This window comes from Amblyraja radiata, unplaced genomic scaffold (assembly GCF_010909765.2).
Source record: "Amblyraja radiata isolate CabotCenter1 unplaced genomic scaffold, sAmbRad1.1.pri scaffold_1014_ctg1, whole genome shotgun sequence".
In the NCBI taxonomy this organism is placed as follows: Eukaryota; Metazoa; Chordata; class Chondrichthyes; order Rajiformes; family Rajidae; genus Amblyraja; species Amblyraja radiata.
This window is the reverse complement of record NW_022630196.1, coordinates 18,737-27,329: the sequence shown is the minus strand read 5'-3', so window position 1 is coordinate 27,329 and position 8,593 is coordinate 18,737. Positions and strand designations below refer to the sequence as shown.

The following is an 8,593-nucleotide window of genomic DNA, read 5'->3' as shown; positions in this document are numbered from 1 at the left end:
AAATGGATCCTTGCAATCTGATCCTAAAATGTGAACGTCCAGGAAGTATGCACTCAGGAAACACACGAAGGTCACCTTCTTAAGTGGTACGAAGCTACCGGATATGGCCAGCAATAGAACAATTGACTTCCTTCTGTTCTCCACCTCGACATCTGCGCCGGTCTGGGTATTTTTGTTCTCTCGGAGACTGCTCCTCACTCTATTTGCGTGTACAATGTGTCTTATTGTCATGGCGTTGAGGATCATGATCAGTAAAATAGTAAGATTAAACGAGTTTACCAGTTTGAAGTTTGATCTGTATTTTATGAGGAGTTACGATGAGGGATTACGTGAAGAATCCGCTCAGTGCGCAGGCGCGGCATACTTCCAAGCAGCGGTGAGGAATCAAAGATAGACACAGTTATTTGAAGTAAACAAAGTAAAGATAAGGAGACATCAATTTATTAGTTTGATCCATATAATGAGGGTGGGAGCGGAGGGCACGTAATCCCTCATCGTAACTCCTCATAAAATACAGATCAAACTTCAAACTGGTAAATTCTCGTTTAATCTTACTATTTTACTTCGGAGTCACGTGAGTGACTACGTGAAGACTTCAAAGCTCTGTGATTTCAAACCGTGTAACAGTTCATACTTCACTCGCTGCCGAAGTAATTTGAGGGAGGAAGTATGTTATCGTAATCAACCATGAATCTGTTTGTAAAAACAATAATGGTATTATTAACAACAACAAGACCAATTGCTCCCCCGGGCTTAAATTATATATTTTTTGCAGATTCTTTTTCTGCAAACGATACAGGTTCTGTCAGTGGTTTGTTATAAAAGTTTGGAAGGTATACTCCCTAGATCACCCTGCAGTAGCAAGGATGTGGTCCATAGGCTCGTCCATCCTCTTAGTTACTGACGTGGAAGCTGTCCTGGTGGAATAAGATTTTATACACGTTAGTGTTTACTCCAGCAACTCCCAGTACCTGCTTGAGCCACTAGAGATAGTTTAGCTCGTCACCCGACCATGAGGTTTCCTGTGGCTGACCCATAAGGCTTTTTCCTCTCCCTCGGTAGTCCTTATTGTGTCGATCTCTAAATGGGTCATGTCACATAAAACGTGGTTCAGGTGGGTATGCCCGGAATTTCATGACTGGACCTGATGTTCCTGGTCTGTTCTGTTTGGCCAACCCTTGAATGGGCATGTGACACTATCTGGTGTTATAACCATGTTGTCCCATCGCAGTAGATGGGAGAGCTGGCTCTTTGTGTTGATGTAAGGCCACCAGCATGTCCTTCTTCAGGGTAGGCTGTTCCAGGGTGAGTGACCTGGCTGGTGATCATCCCCTAAGGTATGTCAGGATTTCACTGACATCCCGATTTGGTTGTACCTATTTCTGGGGAATGGATTGATATACCTCTCCTGTATCTGATCACCAGTGAGCGGTACCCAAGTTGAGTAGGGTAACAGAACATATCCCTCATTGTGGTGAAGACCTGCCAGGAGCTCCAGTACAGTTTTTTGTTATAGTTGAATGTGTAATTCCTGTTTTGGAAAACAGTGTACCATTTCTTGATGCTCCTCAGGTATGTTCCCTAGGATATGCGACGGAATGCTGTCATCAGGTTGATAGTGCTGCTGATCTAAGCACAGCAATGGTCTTCCCAATTCTGCAATTATTTTAATGACCATGTCGAGGATCACTGGGAACCATGCTTGTGGACTTGGTCCACTGTAATTTGCGTAGTACCCGACTGATGAAGCCGTAGTACCTATTGAAGAGGTAGTAGGAAAGGAAAATATAGAGATTAGGTCCCCCCCCCCCCCCCCACCCCTCATAACGCGGGAATGTCTCCATTGCCGCTGCCTTGAGATTGGTTTCATGTGACGTAAGTTAGTACGTGGTGATTTAATTGGATATAAGGAATCGATATCTGGTGTCCATATTGCTTAGTGATTTCAGCAAATATTTTTGGTTTAAATGTATGTTTACAGTATCTAGCTCACCTGATAGGTGAGTTACTGATGGTCAAACATGTTTGACGACATACGGTTTCCAATTGTTAATAAATTGTCACCTAATATCGATGTTCTCCGCCCAAGTGGTTTGGTATATGCCACCACTGTGATGTTGTTATCTTATAAACGAACATGCAAATTTGGTGGATTACTGAGCAAATGCTTCATTAGAATTAAGTAAGTTAATATATAACATGTTTAAGTCAATTCATATTGGCATTAAGTATTACAAGCTCAGTAACACATCAGGACACATAAGATGTTACTCAAAACAGGTGGACGTGTACAACCATAATCCTTCCTGCCGATAAATTCCATGATAACACTACAGATTAATCCATTTGCCCCCATATTACAGGTATGGAGATAGTTTTGAACACTAGTATCTCAGCTCATAGGAAAGGTACAAAGTTCAGTAGCTGGTAATGCTGCTATATCCCAATTACTTTGCCACGTAGTTGATTGGTGGTTAATGCACCATGACTGATAGTTTTAATGAATACCAGATAACAACGTTGTGGATGGTCAACGTAAATATCTGGATATATATTTTGTGCACCGTTCCCAGAGGCACTGCAATACTGGGTCGATGCGTGGAGTGGACGGAGCTAGCCCCTATTCCATCTCCCTGTTCCAAAATTCAATTTAATATATGGTCCCTAGATAAGGGACGTATCAGATTATTAAACTGATAAGAACAGATACTACACTTGATCTTAGCCAAAAGGCCGAGAAGCGATGCAGCTAAAGCTGTATCCAAGGATAGTTTGTCGTTAATATATAGACATGCCATGACGGAATGTTTCTAAGTGTCAGGGCTAGTTGATTCTGGATAACTTTGACTTAAATGCCGCAACGCTCATCATGGTTACTCCATCCAGGTAATTGCGGTATATCCGAAACTTATATGAGAAGGTACTGAATAGTGTGCATATTCAAGGTCGATGTCTACCATAAAGTATCCTTGGATCCATGGTAGTAGTTACAAATCCCATGAATGAAATACCTGGTGAAATACTCAAGTGGTTTATCAACGATGGTGCGACATTCACCATCGTGGGAGGGTAGACCACTTGGGGTGCTTGCTGAATTTGTGGCAAGATATTAATTCTATTCCCCTTGTATTTATTTTGTGGTATATAACTACCAAGAGTGTTAGCTTCCTAACCAGGCGTGATTCATCCACCCCTTGTTAGTACAACCCTTAACCTTTATGTGATGGTAGGAACCATACTTATCTGTCTTCATTGTTGTTTTCTTCGGTTTCTGGTTCCTTGTTCTTGTAGGGACGATGTTTGTTGGGGGGTGGCGCATTTTCCCCTGGGGCCTGCTCTGGGCCGTGGCCTAAAATGCTACGGGTTTGGCATGCAGGCCCAGAGCTTTCACCAGTACCATGATGAGACGCCCCTGGTGGACACGTAGAGGTACTGCTGTCTGGTTTAGTGTGGTGCTCCATCCAGACTCTGCCCTCTTGTGCCGAATAGTTTGAACACTTCGTCCAGTTTTTTAGGACTGGTTTGGTAAGTGCCAGGTAGCAGGATCTGTGCTTGCGAGGTCGGCGTTCTCATAGTCCTGTTAATTTCATAGATTGAGGGCAGGTTTGTGAGTTCATTTCAGAAGTTATGAGATATACCGTTGAACAGTAGGGTCAGGTGTTTTGCCATACTACCCTGCCCTTCTGGAATGAGCAGGTGGACATGATAGCCGACGTCAGGGTAACAAATGCATTAAAAAAAAATTTAGGTTAAATGCGCTGCTCAATGTATCCCCCAATAATGGCGGGCACTTTGAGTAAATGCAATTTAGGGGAGGCGTGATAAAACCAACGCCTCATGGCTACCTGTCTTGGAGAGGTTTTTTGGAAAAGACAGGTAGTAAGCTGGCCATCAGTTGAGACTGAAAAGCCATCTCGCTAGTGGTGGAGCCACATACGGCCACACCCAGCAGATCTTCCTGATCCTGTACCTCAAGCATACTCCCGATATTGTTCAGCCAGTGACCCCTCTTCATGACCAGCCCAGCCACTGGTCACCCCAAAGCTAACCACACTAAGGAGGAAGCGATGGGCAGTGCCTAGGCACTGTGGAGGGTATGCCTGAACCCTCCAGCGAGACTGCCTCTCACGTAGCGTGTCTCGCAGGAGCTCCTGCTCCAGGAGCCGCTCCAGCGGCTCAGGCGGCTGTCTCTCTCCCATGCGGGTGGAGAGAAGTCCCCTCCGACAAGTCGGAAGCCACCGGCCGGATGCCTCTTCGGGTGGCAGAACATCCAGCCCGCAGCTCAGGCACTAGCGGGACTGGGCTCGGCGCGGTGATGGGGATAGCGGGACGCCCGGTAATTGTTCCTACCGCCTTCTTCTGGAGCTTGTGTGCCTTGTAGTAGCGAGAGCGCCCCTCAAGCAGCGCGTCTCGCAGGCACCTGCTCCGTGAGCCGCTCCAGCGGCTCAGGCGGCTCTCTCTCCCCCCGTGCGGGTGGAGAGACGTCCCGTCCGACATCGGGAACACCTGCCGGATGCCCCTCGAGTGGCTATGCATCCAGCCCGCTGCTCAGGTACTAGCGGGCTGGCCTCGGCACGGTGTCGGGGAATTACGGAACACCGGGTAACGCTCCTACCGCCTGTTGCTGCCCCCCTCCCCGACGGGAATACGTTCCTCCTTGAACAGTTTGGGGGACAGTTTTGTTCCAGTGCCTTTTTCTCTGCCTGTAAGAAACACAAGTAGAAAAAGGCTCACCTGTAATAGAAAACCCGACCTCAGGATACTCACCTGACGGTCCGGTTCATTCTGTAACGGGAGAGCCTAACTCCCATTGCAAGCCGCTGTTGCACTGCTGGCGTAATGCCGCGCCTGCGCACTGAGCGGGTTCTTCACGTAGTCACTCACGTGACTCCGAAGTAAAATCGGTGCAAATGGGGTTAGAATTGTTTCGATCCCCCAAAGTGCTGCCCATAATGGTGAGGTGTAGATTTGTGATGTTGTCCAACAGTACCAAGCCACGTTGTCAACTGGTTGTAGAGGTTCGAGGGAAATATAAACTGGAATATTTTTAATAATACCCAAGATACACGTCAGTGCTATCACCAAAGCCGCAGTTTTCTCAGCGCAATATTCTGCTCGTAAATTCAGATTGCAAATAGTGGTAAATCGATCGAAGGTGAAAGTCACTGTTAGCCAGACGGGGCAATCAATAAAAATACAATTCAAGAAAACATGCATCTTACAAATGTGAGAACATAGAAACATAGAAAATAGGTGCAGGAGTAGGCCATTCGGCCCTTCGAGCCTGCACCGCCATTCAATATGAACATGGCTGTTCATCCAACTCAGTATCCTGTACCGGTCTTCTCTCCATACCGCCTGATCCCTTTAGCCACAAGGGCCACATCTAACTCCCTCTTAAATATAGCCTGGTATATAGACGGGTCTGGTGAACCGTCTCTGTACTCCCTCTATGGCAAGAATGTCTTTCCTCAGATTAGGGTTCAGGAATGAACACGGAAAATGGGCTCCTGTAATCTCTGAGAGAATTACTTCGAATATCAGAACCATTAAACCAGCTACGGCCATGGATACCAGATAGAGGGTGATACATTTAGAGAGACCACACTTTCTCCGGGAGAGAATAACGATTGCAAACAGGTTAGCTGTAGAAAAGACGAAATTAAAATTAAAATAACTATAATTTATTGTTCTATGAGAATATTACTTTGACAGTACCTGTATTTCGGCTGAAAGTGATGTTTTTATTGATTCGGTCAGCTGCTCATTTTCCTCGTGCCGCCCACACATATTTATGGGTGAAAAGGAAATAATACAGATTAATTTTGCTGCACAATAATGAGCAGAATCCTGCGGCCAATGTCATAACTGGATTTACAGAATCATGGCATATTGAAGCACCTGGTGAACACATGTGGTCACTGGGAGGAAAACTTCCCACAATTAGCACCAGAGGTCAGGATCGAAAGCGGTCTCCTGCGCTGTTGAGGCAGCAGCTCTACGATATGCGCCAGGGTGCGGCCCAGAGTCCAGTTTCCTTCGACTTACGAAAAGTTGCTCGCTGTTCACCTTTCCCAATAGGTTGTCGATAACGCATCGGTTTTTGTTGAATCATTGGTGAATTTGGGAAGTTCGCGTCAAAAGGAAAACCAGTGTGTGAATCCAATTATATTTTTAAGCGACATAGAAGGGATGAACCGTACTTGTACATCCGTACATCTATATCGCAGGAACAGCATTCGCCGCAGTCGATGTCAGTGTTTTTTTTTTGATTTGGCGATGAAGAATAAATAAAATCTGCTTTATTTAATGCCTCTACAGGAACCAGGAAAGTTCGGACCAGCTACAGATTCGTGTAGCCACATCGAACCAGCTACACATACAGTGGGCGATAGAATTAACCCGTGAATACGAGGTGCGCCATTAGAGAAACCGTGGTAGGATCTCGTCTGCTTCTCATTGGGAGACAATGTCAACATAAATTCACAATTTATTGTTTTTTTATCCCGCCCCCTCCGCAATGTAATGGTTGCATTTACATAATCCATTTGCACTAATCCATGAACATAGATCTGTATTTCTAGCCGAGGACTTGCGCCCTAAATTATTGACAATTCGCAGATCAAATGCTCATATTGGGCGGTATGAGTCACGTCATTTCCGCTCATTGAACAGAGAACAGGTGTAGAACATTCAACATTGAACATACCACACTGAACTGAGAACACCAGCATAGACTAACCCGTTGTCTGTGTGAACTTTGCTCATTTTACCAGTGAGTTTCTCCGGGTGCTCCAGATTCACTCCATGCAGACGGCCGAGACATAGGGGGCTGTAGGTAAATTGGTCTCTGTAAATTTGCGCCTAATGTGTGGCGATAATGTGGAATCAGTGTGAACGTGTAATCGATGGTCGGCGTGGACTCCAGCTCCCATGCTGTGCCTCCAAAATAAACGAGTAAAGCACAGTAACACGTTCTTCGGTCTACAATGTTTAGACCAAACGTAACGCCAGTTTAAACAAAACTCACGTTTACAGGTGGTCTATATCCAACGATCACGGCCTATCCATGTGTCCGTCTAAATAGCACAAGGTCTATTGGCAGTAGATAGTATTGTAATGAATGTGTTTGCGATGTCAATAATTGTAAAAGCCGGTTGTTCTATAAAATTAATATTTTGTTATTAGGTTATGCTAAATAAAGAGAATTATAAAAAATAACGAATTTCTTGATCTATTTGCATTCGTTATTTCCTGCAGCAACGTAATGATGAATTATCATGCATGACCATGTACTCATCCAAATACACTTCAAAGCCACTCTTACACCTTCGACCAACAGAATCGCTGGCAGCCCGTCCCATGTACAACGATTTCTCTCGAAAATTCTAACCAGCGTATCCCCTTCAAAGTTTGATCCTTCCCCCTTAAACATTTGCTCACTAGTCCCTTCAATGTGGAATCGTTTATGACTGTTAATATCATCTATGCCTCTCTTAATATTACATATCTATTTTAGGTTTCCCACCAACCTTTGACATTCCAAAGAAAGCAATACAAGTTTTCCCTGCTTCTCTTTGTAGCTAATGCAGACCAATCCAAGAAGCATTCTGGTAAGTGTCTTCTGCACTCATTTCACATCTCCCAAATGGTTGCTGGAAGAGGGCGAGCAGAACTGCGCGCAATCATCAAAATACGATCTACCCACAGTGTTATCAAGCTGCATCGTGACCGTGAAAATTGCAACGTTGGACACTGTTTCAACGGCAGTCGTTAAGAACCAACCGATTCACATGTCATCTTTCATTACTCATTGTGTCGATACGTACGGAATTTACTCGACAGAGACAAATATATTTCAAACACTGATTTATAACTCTACACTTGGGTAGACTGTTGTTCAAATAGGATCCAATTTTATTGTCTCGTTAAATTGGATTTTACTTCGGAGTCACGTGAGTAATTCCGTGTAGGAGCCCGTCCAGTACGCATGCGCATCATTACGTCTGTCGCATTGGTGCAGACGGCTGGGAGGAACGGAGTCCTCCAGCGGTAAAGTTTTAAAAATCCTGCAGGTAAGTTGAAACTTACCTTTCAGGTTGTCCGTTGCGGGAAGCCTTTTTCGTGGGTTTCTGCTGGATAGCGAGTTGGACCGCGGGGAATTTGTTGCCCGCGGGGATGCCGGTTTCGGCCCGCGGGAGTGCGGTAGCACGCGGCCGGTGGCTTTAGCTGGTTGATTCGCGGACAGAACGGTCCGCGACTCCCGAGGTTAAATTGGCCGCGGGGGGGTTTGTTGACCGCGGGTTGTACAAGCCATGGCCACGATAGTTGGTTGTGGCTGTTGGGCTCGTCATTTCGAGTCGCTGACAGGGTGGTCAGCGACTCCCGAGCTGTTTAGTTTGGGCCGCGGAGGTTGTTGACCGCGGGTTACATTAGCTACGGCCACAATAGGGAGGTTTCACGGCAGTCGGATCACGACCCATGACCCGTACTGTTGCTACGCTACTCCAAAAGGATTACACGCGATGAACTGCGGGTAGGCACTTACCATTGTTTCCAGCGTAGCGGGCCCGTTAAAACCCGCTGAAATTGT

The 8,593-nt window shown here is 45.7% G+C and overlaps 1 non-coding gene across 1 annotated transcript; it reads right to left on the bottom strand.

The window, feature by feature from the left end:
• Window positions 1–2,553: 2,553 nt before the first annotated feature.
• Window positions 2,554–2,745, bottom strand: LOC116969682. The gene has a single exon (XR_004410898.1). It is a non-coding gene; the product is annotated as a U2 spliceosomal RNA (small nuclear RNA).
• Between the last annotated feature and the right edge of the window lie 5,848 nt (window positions 2,746–8,593).